The sequence below is a fragment of the Geotrypetes seraphini genome, chromosome 7, assembly GCF_902459505.1.
Source record: "Geotrypetes seraphini chromosome 7, aGeoSer1.1, whole genome shotgun sequence".
Taxonomy (NCBI): domain Eukaryota; kingdom Metazoa; phylum Chordata; class Amphibia; order Gymnophiona; family Dermophiidae; genus Geotrypetes; species Geotrypetes seraphini.
In genome coordinates, this window is record NC_047090.1 from 150,629,052 (window position 1) to 150,639,615 (window position 10,564).

A 10,564-nucleotide genomic window follows, 5' to 3' on the forward strand; every position below is an offset into this window, starting at 1 on the left:
AATAATAATCAATATTTCTTAATTTCTCATCATCCTTCCTTGTGATAGGTCTAATACACAGTATCAACAGTGATGATGATGTAATATACCGTATTTGATGGTAGGGGTAGTTGCTTTGTGTAAAGAGATAAGAAGTTAGTTGAAGTCCCTATGCACAAGCACATCAGCCTTCTCTAATCATGAAACAATACACCAGTGAGAACAGATTCTTCTTCAAGGGTGACTTCAGCTTTGTACTGCAGGGTCTCTCCCACTGGCTAGATATCTATTTAAGTAGATATATCTCTTATGCTTTAGCAAATATACCCTCCCACACACATACCTTTTACAAAATCATAGCATAATTTTTAGCGCCAGCCAAGGCAGTTAAAGCTCTGATGCTCATAGTGAGAGTCAGAGCTGTTACCTCCGCAGCCAGCGCTAAAAACTGTGTTATGGTTTTTAAAAAAAGGGGGGGGGGGAGATAATTTATGCTTCCTTCTAGGAGTGTTTTTGCTCCTCAGTTCTCAACAGCATGTGGTACTTCTGTAGGACAATCCAGCACCTGTGTTGTGAAAACACTCATCAATGTCCAGCATTTTGAGGGCCTGATTCCATAAATGGTGTCTGGTGGTGCCTGCATTGCAGGCACTGCTTGGCGCGGTTTTTCAATTAACCGTGAGGTGCCATTTATAGAATCAACCTAAGCGGATTTAGGCATCGCTAGGCAACCTAAAGGTAGGCGCCACTACATTAGGCCAGGTTTCCAGTGGCCTAGTTTACAGGGGCCTATCTTGGACACCTAGCAATGCCTAACTCAAGCATGCCTATTCTTTGCCCCTAACCATGCTTAATTTTCAGGTAGGTGTCGTTAGGCACTTCCACTTAGGTGTTGCTAGGCACCGTGCGGAATTCTGTGCCTAACTTTTAATTGTAATTTTTTTAAAATTAATTATTCAATTAACATCAATGGCCTGGTCAATTGTCATGCCGTTTAAGGTAACTGATTTAATTTAGGTTAAGCATAGATTTTAGTTAGACGGCCTCAATTACCACGCCTAAAGTGCTGTTTACAGAATTGGGTCCTTAGTGACTATGGCAGTCAAGGAGAAGTTAAATCTTCCTGTATGCTTACAGTAAGAAGGAAAATAACCTAGAATAACAACCTCACTTGCTATCCAATGGACTGATACATCGTCAGAGTTTCTTGAGATCTTTCTTCTTTAAAGCATTTAAATGAAATGTCTAAATTTCTGGATTACAGATTTATCCCAATACACATCTCAAAGACAGGTTATGATAAAGTACTGTATATACAGTATGTTTATTTTATGTTGGTTTCAAAAACACATTTCTTACTTACGTTTACATATACAGTGGTTTAAGCTGAACTCCCTAATGTATTTTCCAGATAGAAACCACCCCACCCCCACCCCCCCTCGATATTTGTCATTTAAAGTTTTATGATACATCAATTGAAGTAAGTGCTCATGAAAAATAGGAAAAAGTGGTGGTTGCTTATATGAAGAGTTAGGTTTAGTCCTCCTAACCTGCTCTGGAACTGTCTTATGGCTTTGGGACACTTGGTGACCTATTGGTTAAACAGCAATTAACAAGCACTAACCACAAAATTGTTTGTGTTACCTATTTATTGGAAGTGTGTCCAACTTTGCCTCATTCAGTTAACAAATTTATTTTTTTTTTTGTTCTTTCATGACAGATAATGCGATGAGGGAGATGGTGGAGAGGAAAAAGGTGATGGAATTCAAAAAAGCGTGGGATAAACACAAAAGATCTCTAATTAGAAAACAAATGGTATAAATGAAAGAACTAAGGCCGGTATTGGACAGACTTGTACGGTTTGTGTCCCATATATTTATTTATTTCAAAAAACTTTGTATACGGCCTGGAGTTGCAGCGGTTTCTATATAAACATATATAAAACAAAAAGAAATAATACGTATCACTCTTAAAACAATATCAAAACACATAAAAAATACAACCTACAGATTCTTCAATAACATATAGGGTTACATGTTATCAAGATTCGGTGTAGGAAGAGCAGGGGTAGGGCATCCATGGGAATACTTTACGGTAGATATCATGCAAACAATGGGATGGTTGGATAGGCTGGAGTGAGCTTGGACGTAGTTGGAATCTAGGACAATCTAGGACAATAGCTACTTAAGTAGCTTGAAGTAGTTGGAACCTAGGACAATACCAGGTGGACTTTAGTCTATGGCCCAGAAGTATTAAAAAAAGAGACAAGTTAATTTAATCATGTATTTTTAATGAGAATGACTAATGGACAGACTGTATGGACCATTCAGGTCTTTATCTACTGTCATTTACTATGTTATGTTATCTACCAACGTGTAGCCGGTAGTTGTGCATTAACCTTAAGGACAGTCCCTTCTCGTTCCCTTCCCCCTTCTGCGCTGTTTCCCATAGCACTTAAAGGCTGCTGTTAATGTGGCAATTAACATTCACTAATAGCTAATTCAACCTTAACAAAAAGGCTTCCAAGTTAGGAATAAAAAAGCTAGTTAGGAATAGTGCAAAAGTGGGAGGAATGAGGACCATATTTCATTGCCACTGTAAGAGATTCACTTCCCACCTGCAAAGATACGGTTTCAAGTGACATAACAAGTTGCTTTTCAAATCAATATAATGCTAAACAAATCCACTATAGAAACGCTTCTACAACAGTCCAGCAAAAATTAAAATCTTCATAAAACAATTTAGCATGTTAATATTTTTTTTTATCGACACCCCATGTCAAAATATGTGACTATTTGTCTAGCACAGTAGATAACTTAAGTTGTGGAGTTACAGTAGATACTACTGGTCACAGCCAGTATTTCTAGTTGACAAGTTGATTTTAAGCAACTGGGATTCGGTTCTTGGAGAAAACAGTTCAGTAACATCCACTAAAACTGACCAGCAAGCCTCATACTGTTAATATTAAGAGATAGGTAACATACCAAACACTAAAAAGAAACTGAATACCAATTTTCAGCCTGCACATATAGCACAGTTACTTACCGTAACAGGTGTTATCCAGGGACAGCAGGCAGATATTCTTTACGCATGGGTGATGTCACCGACGGAGCCCTCGGTACGGACCTTTTTACTAGAAAGTTCTAGTTGGCCGCACCGCGCGTGCGCGAATGCCTTCCCGCCCGACGGAGGAGTGCGTGGTCCCCAGTTAGTATAAGCCAGCTAAGAAGCCAACCCGGGGAGGAGGGTGGGACGTAAGAATATCTGCCTGCTGTCCCTGGATAACACCTGTTACGGTAAGTAACTGTGCTTTATCCCAGGACAAGCAGGCAGCATATTCTTTACGCATGGGTGACCTCCAAGCTAACAAAGAGGGAGGAGGGATGGTTGGCCATTAGGAGAATAAATTCTGAAGTACAGATTGGCCGAAGTGCCCATCCCGTCTGGAGAAAGCATCCAGACAGTAGTGAGTAGTGAATGTGTGAACTGAGGACCAGGTGGCCGCCTTGCAGATTTCCTCAATGGGTGTGGAACGGAGGAAAGCAACAGAAGCGGCCATAGCTCTTACCCTGTGGGCCGTGACAGCACCGTCCAGTGACAGACCGGCCCGAGCATAACAGAACGCGATGCAAGCTGCAAGCCAGTTGGATAGCGTTCGTTTAGAGACCGGTCGACCCAAACGATTCGGGTCGAAGGTCAGGAAGAGCTGAGGGGACAAGCGGTGAGCCCTTGTACGATCAAGATAGTAAGCCAGGGCACGCTTGCAGTCAAGACTGTGCAATGCCTGTTCCCCGGGATGTGAATGGGGTTTCGGGAAGAAAACAGGCAACACAATGGACTGGTTGAGGTGAAAAGCTGAGACCACCTTGGGGAGAAACTTTGGATGGGTGCGCAGAACCACCTTGTCATGGTGAAAAATAGTGAATGGTGGATCGGCAACCAGTGCATGAAGCTCACTAACCCTCCTGGCAGAGGTGATGGCAATGAGGAAAAGCACCTTCCATGTCAGAAATTTGAGCGAAGTTGTGGCAAGTGGCTCAAAAGGAGGTTTCATGAGGACAGACAAAACCACATTCAGGTCCCAGACGACCGGGGGAGGCTTCAGAGGTGGTTTGATGTTGAAGAGGCCCCTCATGAATCGGGAAACCAGAGGGTGAGCCGTGAGGGGTTTTCCTAGAACAGGCTCATGAAATGCCGTGATGGCGCTGAGATGGACTCTGATTGAGGTAGACTTGAGGCTTGCATTGGACAGGGAGAGCAAGTAGTCCAAAACAGTTTCCACCGCTAAAGAGGTGGGATTGTGATGATGACGGAGGCACCAAGAGGAGAACCTGGTCCACTTCTGATGGTAACATTGGAGGGTGGCCGGTTTCCTGGAGGCGTCCAAAATGAGACGAACAGGCTGAGATAGATTTCCTGGAGAGGTCAGCCCGAGAGAAACCAAGCTGTCAGGTGGAGCGAAGACAGATTGGGATGTAGTAGAGACTGATGCTGCTGTGTAAGTAGAGTAGGAAACACAGGTAGAGGAATGGGCTCCCTGGAGCTGAGCTGAAGAAGGAGGGAGAACCAGTGTTGACGAGGCCACCGGGGAGCTATGAGGATCATGGTGGTTCCGTCCCTGCGGAGTTTGGATAAAGTCCGCAACATCAGAGGGAGAGGAGGAAAGGCATAGAGGAACCGATCCGTCCAATCGAGAAGGAATGCATCCGGTGCCAGACGGTGAGGAGAGAAGAGTCTGGAGCAGAACTGGGGCAGCTGATGGTTGTGAGGGGCTGCAAACAGGTCCACTTGCGGAGTGCCCCAGCGAGCAAAAATGGAGAGGAGCGTGGCAGGATCCAAAGTCCACTCATGAGGTTGCAGGATGCGACTGAGATTGTCGGCCAGGGAGTTCTGTTCGCCCTGGATATAGACCGCCTTGAGGAAGAGACTGCGGGCCGTGGCCCAGGTCCAAATGCGAAGAGCCTCCTGACAAAGGAGGTGAGATCCTGTGCCGCCCTGTTTGTTTATGTAGTACATGGCGACTTGGTTGTCCGTGCACAGGAGCAGAACCTGAGGACAAAGAAGGTGCTGGAAGGCCTTGAGAGCGTAGAACATGGCTCGTAGTTCTAGGAAATTGATGTGATGTCGACGTTCCTGTGGGGTCCAAAGACCTTGGGTGCGTAGGTCCCCCAGGTGAGCTCCCCATGCATAAGGGGAGGCATCCGTGGTGATGATCATGGAATGCGGGGGCAGATGGAAAAGAAGGCCCCTGGAAAGATTTGATGAGTTCAACCACCATTGTAGAGATCGCTGAAGAGACGATGTCACAGAGATGGGATGAGAAAGAAGATTCGAGGTCTGTGACCACTGGTTGGCCAGAGTCCACTGAGGTGTCCTGAGGTGGAGTCGTGCCAGGGGAAGCACATGCACCGTCGAGGCCATGTGTCCCAGGAGGACCATCATCTGTCTGGCAGAAATGGAGTGATGAAGGAGCACCTGACGACACAGGCGGAGAAGAGTCCGCTGTCGGTCGGAGGGGAGAAACGCCCTCATCAGTGTGGTGTCGAGAACTGCTCCAATGAACTGAAGGCGCTGTGTGGGAAGCAGATGCGACTTGGGGTAGTTGATCTCGAATCCCAGCAGATGAAGGAGAGAGATGGTATGATGGGTGGCTTGTAGCACAAGTGGAGACGTAGGTGCTTTCACCAACCAATCGTCCAAGTAGGGAAACACCTGGAGGTTGTGAGACCTGAGGAAGGCCGCCGCCACAATGAGGCATTTGGTGAACACCCTGGGTGATGAAGCGAGACCAAAAGGTAGCACTTTGTACTGATAATGGCGATGGTGCACCTGGAATCGTAGGTAGCGACGTGAGGTTGGATTGATTGGTATGTGAGTGTAGGCCTCCTTGAGGTCCAGGGAACATAGCCAGTCGTTCTGAGAGAGATGAGGGTAAAGCGTGGCAAGGGAGAGCATTCTGAACTTCTCCTTGACTAGACACTTGTTGAGGTCCCTGAGATCGAGAATGGGACGTAGGTCTCCTGTCTTCTTTGGAACCAGAAAGTAACGGGAGTAGAATCCCCGGCCTCTCTGTTCCAGAGGTACTTCTTCGATGGCATTGAGGAGAAGGAGGGATTGGACCTCCCTCAGGAGGAGGGGGGTTTGAGTTGAAAGAGAAGCAGACTCTACGGGAGGATTGTCTGGTGGAAGAGTCTGGAAGTTGAGGGAGTAGCCGTGGCGGATGATGTTGAGGACCCACTGGTCCGATGTGATGACCTCCCAACGGCTGATGAAGATGTGAAGCCTGCCTCCGATTGGCTGAGGAAGAGGCAATGAGGGTGGAAGACTGGCTAAGCCCTGGAGAGAGGAGTCAAAAGGGCTGAGAAGGTTTGGCAGGAGGAAGAGGCTTGGCAGGTTGATTAGACTGGGTACGAGCCTGAGTGTGTTGGTGTTGGCGGGCCCGCCTAGGTTGCTGTGAAGGTGGGTTGAGCGGCCTGGCAGAGAACCTGCGTTGATATGAAGTCTGCGGTCTGTAAGGACGAGCAGGAGGAGCCTTTTTCTTTGGTTTAATGAGAGTATCCCATCTGGTCTCATGGGCGGAGAGTTTCTGTGTGGTGGTATCCAGGGACTCTCCGAATAATTCGTCTCCCAGACATGGGGCGTTGGCTAGTCGGTCCTGATGGTTGACGTCCAGATCAGAGACCCTGAGCCAGGCCAGGCGGCGCATAGCCACAGCGATGGCAGATGCACGGGAGGTGAGCTCAAAAGAGTCATAGATAGAGCGCACCATAAATTTTCTCAGTTGAAGCAGGCTGGAGATGTGCTGCTGGAAAAGTGGGACCTTGTGCTCCGGCATGTACTTTTGCATGGTGGAGAGTTGCATTACCAGATGTTTCAGGTAGAATGAAAAATGGAAGGAGTAGTTGTTCGCCCTGTTGGCAAGCATGGCATTCTGGTAGAGCCGCTTGCCAAATTTGTCCATAGTTTTGCCCTCTCTGCCAGGAGGGGTGGAGGCGTAAACACTGGAGCCCTGAGTCTTTTTTAAGGTGGACTCTACCAGGAGAGATTCATGGGGCAGTTGGGGTTTATCAAATCCTGGGATTGGTATGACCCTATAGAGGCTGTCCAGTTTACGGGGGGCCCCAGGGACAGTCAGCGGGTTCTCCCAATTTTTATAAAAAGTTTCCCGCAGGATATCGTGCACGGGTAACTTCAGGAACTCTTTGGGAGGTTGATCGAAGTCCAATGCCTCCAGGAAAGCTTGTGACTTCTTAGAGTCAGATTCCAGTGGCAAAGACAAGGCCCCTGACAACTCCCTGAGGAATTTAGAGAAGGAAGATTGTTCAGGTTTAGATGTGGTATCGGGCGCCGAAGGCTCCTCGTCCGACGACGATGCATCCTCCTCGGTACCGGGAGGGGATTCTTCCCATAGGTCCGGGTCTCTGACATCGGTGTGTGCGTGTCGAGAGACCGGAGTAGAAGGCTCGGTATGGTGAGTCTTAGACAAAGACTTGCCTGAGCGTACCGAGACGTTACCGGGTGATGAAGACCTGTGTCTGTCTCGGTCCCGGGAAGAATGTTGCCGGTCAGGGTCGTGGGAAGACCGGTGCCCTGCTCGGTCCCGAGGAGGATCGGCCGTCGTCAAGGCGATAGTCTCGGCATGGGAGTGGAGATGTGGTGCCGAGAGAATAGGCATGGAGGAGTCCATAGGTACCGATGGAGTGGATACCGGTTGGACGGTGTGGGGCTCGGGCCGGTCTTGTACCGAGAGCAGCGGTGCCAAGATAGAGGGTAAGAGCTGCTTAAGTTGCTGGTGAAGTTGTTCCTGCAACTTGTCCTGGAGGATGGCCGCAATGCGGTCATCCAGGGGAGGCACCGGAACCACTTTTTTCTTCTTTGGTTCCATGGGTGCCGCTCTACACTCCGGCGATGAGGAGGCCGATGACGAGGCACTCACCGATATCGGAGTGGAGCGTTTCTTGGCTCGGCGTGGAGCCGAGAGGACTGGTGTCGTCCCCGAGGTGGGAGGGCGCTCAAGGGTGGAAGGCTTCTTAGCCGGCTTACCTGGCGCCGGAGGAGCCGATGTCGTCTCAGGCGGCGTCGAAGTGGTCGGTGCCGATTTTGACGGTGCCGCAGATGAAGAGGTCGAATCCATAGTCGGGCCGGTGCCGAAAAGTAGATTTTGTTGGATTTGACGATTCTTCAAAGTGCGTTTTTTAAGAGTGGCACAGCGGGTGCAGGAGTCCGCCCGATGCTCCGGTCCCAAGCACTGCAAGCACCAATTGTGTGGGTCAGTGAGGGAGATCGGGCGTGCACACCGCTGGCACTTCTTAAAACCGGGCTGCGGGGGCATGAATGGGAACACGGCCTCTGCAAAATCAAACCCCGAGGCCTGGATCGTGACAACAGGCCCCGCCGGGGCAGGAACGAAATAAAGCAAAAGAAAAGATTTTTTTTTTTTTTTTTGTAAATTGAAAGAAATAAGCACCCGAAGGTGAAAAAACCGAAAAATAACGCGAGCGGGAAGGCAAAAGGAAGTTTTCAACGACGTTGAAAAAACACACGTCTTCTTCGCTCCGCGGAAACGAAGAAACTGGGGACCACGCACTCCTCCGTCGGGCGGGAAGGCACTTGCGCACACGCGGTGCGGCCAACTAGAACTTTCTAGTAAAAAGGTCCGTACCGAGGGCTCCGTCGGTGACGTCACCCATGCGTAAAGAATATGCTGCCTGCTTGTCCTGGGATAAGCATTTATACATCTAGGAAAACAGACTGTAAATAACTGCCCCTGTAGCTTTTCAGAATAAAAATATTTTTATAAAAAACCCCAAAAAAGGTAGCATATTTTTTACAACTTTATAAGGTACACAGAAAGATAGCCTAATAAAGGCAATAACACTGTTAATTGTTTACATATGAACTGCGCCAGATCTGCATTGGGAACTCAATTTGGTAATCGGGAAATAAACTTTTAAAATAAATAAAATCCCATTACTTTTGGAGGAATGTTACTTTCTGAGGTAGGCCTGTGACTGACTTCCTGGAACCTGCATATAGTGAATCATCTTCTACAAAGTGATGGCTTCCTCTTGTAAACAAGACTGTTTTCACAATCTTTCTGAAGTGAATATCACCAGCACCTGAAGGGTTCTTGCACATAAGAACATAAGAAGTTGCCTCCGCTGAGGCAGACCAGAGGTCCATCTTGTCCAGCGGCGGCCCATCAGGCCCATTGCTTGAGCAATGGTCCCAGACTATCCCTATAACCTACCGCTACTCCTATCTGTACCCCTCAAATCCTTTATCCTCTAGGAACCTATCCAAACCTTCTTTGAAGCCTTGTAACGTGCTCCGGCCTATCACATTCGGCTATTATTCCTTAGATTATCCTAGATCTTCCTATTCTAATTACTTAGGTGCTTATTTCACAAGCACTATTCACATTGTAGATATGTGCATAAACATCGAAATCCCAATTTTTTTAGAAAGCCAAGAGATTGCATGTTTTTTTTTTCAGTTTTAGATGTGTATCTGGCGTGGACTGGATATGTTTTGGGCAATACTACGTTGGCTCTAGAATATAAACATTTCAGTACTCCATTTCAGGAGAATGCACACCTATGTGCATAAAGATCAACTTCAGGGTTTACACTAGCTACTTGGGATATTTAGGTTTCAGAAGCGGTCTTCCTGAGCAGTGTTTCCATTGGAAGAATTAGAGGTCATTGCCTTCACCCCTCATGGTTGATTTTCCTCCTAAAAGCAAAACAAGGGATATTGGCTCTGCAACAGCTCCAGCAAAAATTAATTCTTATGTTCTGACACTAAGGGAGGGAGGGAGGGAGGGGGGGGGGAAATAATAGAATCGGCAGCTGCCTAAGAAGCAGCCACTGATAGTGTGGTAATCACAAACCGCTGCCAAACTGTTCCTCTTTAAGATGCTCTTAGCTGTACCCATCTCCTCCACTGCCCATTCCAGACTTCGTTCCTTTTATCTAGCTGCCCCCTATGCCTGGAATAAATTACCCAAGTTTGTCTGCCAAGCCCTTTCCCTTTCCTTGTTTAAAAGCAGACTGAAAATCCACCTTGTTGATATAGCTTTCAATTCATAACCCTACTCCCCACTGCCCACCAATCCAGTCAGCAGATCAACTGCTCCCCTTAATTGTATCCATGACATGGTGTTTGTCTTGTCTGTTTAGATTGTAAGCTCTTTTGAGCAGGGACTGTCTTCTTTGTGACTCTGTAGTGCTGCATACACCTGGTAGAGCTATAGAAATAATTTGTAGTAGTAGTGTGAAGAGTTTTAATCTTTGGGAAGCAGAGCTGAGATTGTGATGTCATAATGCCTCATTCCACCAATGCCTAAGAGCCAACCTCATCAGTGATATCACAGTTGCTTAAGCGTCCTGTACTCCCCTCTGCCCACCAACCCAGCCAGCAGATTAACTGTTCCCATTAACTGTGTCCATGACATCTTGTTTGTCTGTTTAGATTGTAAGCTCTTTTGAGCAGGGACTGTCTTTTTTGTGACTCTGTACAGTGCTGTGTACATCTGGTAGCGCTATAGAAATAATTAATAGTAGTAGTAATTATAGAATTTCAC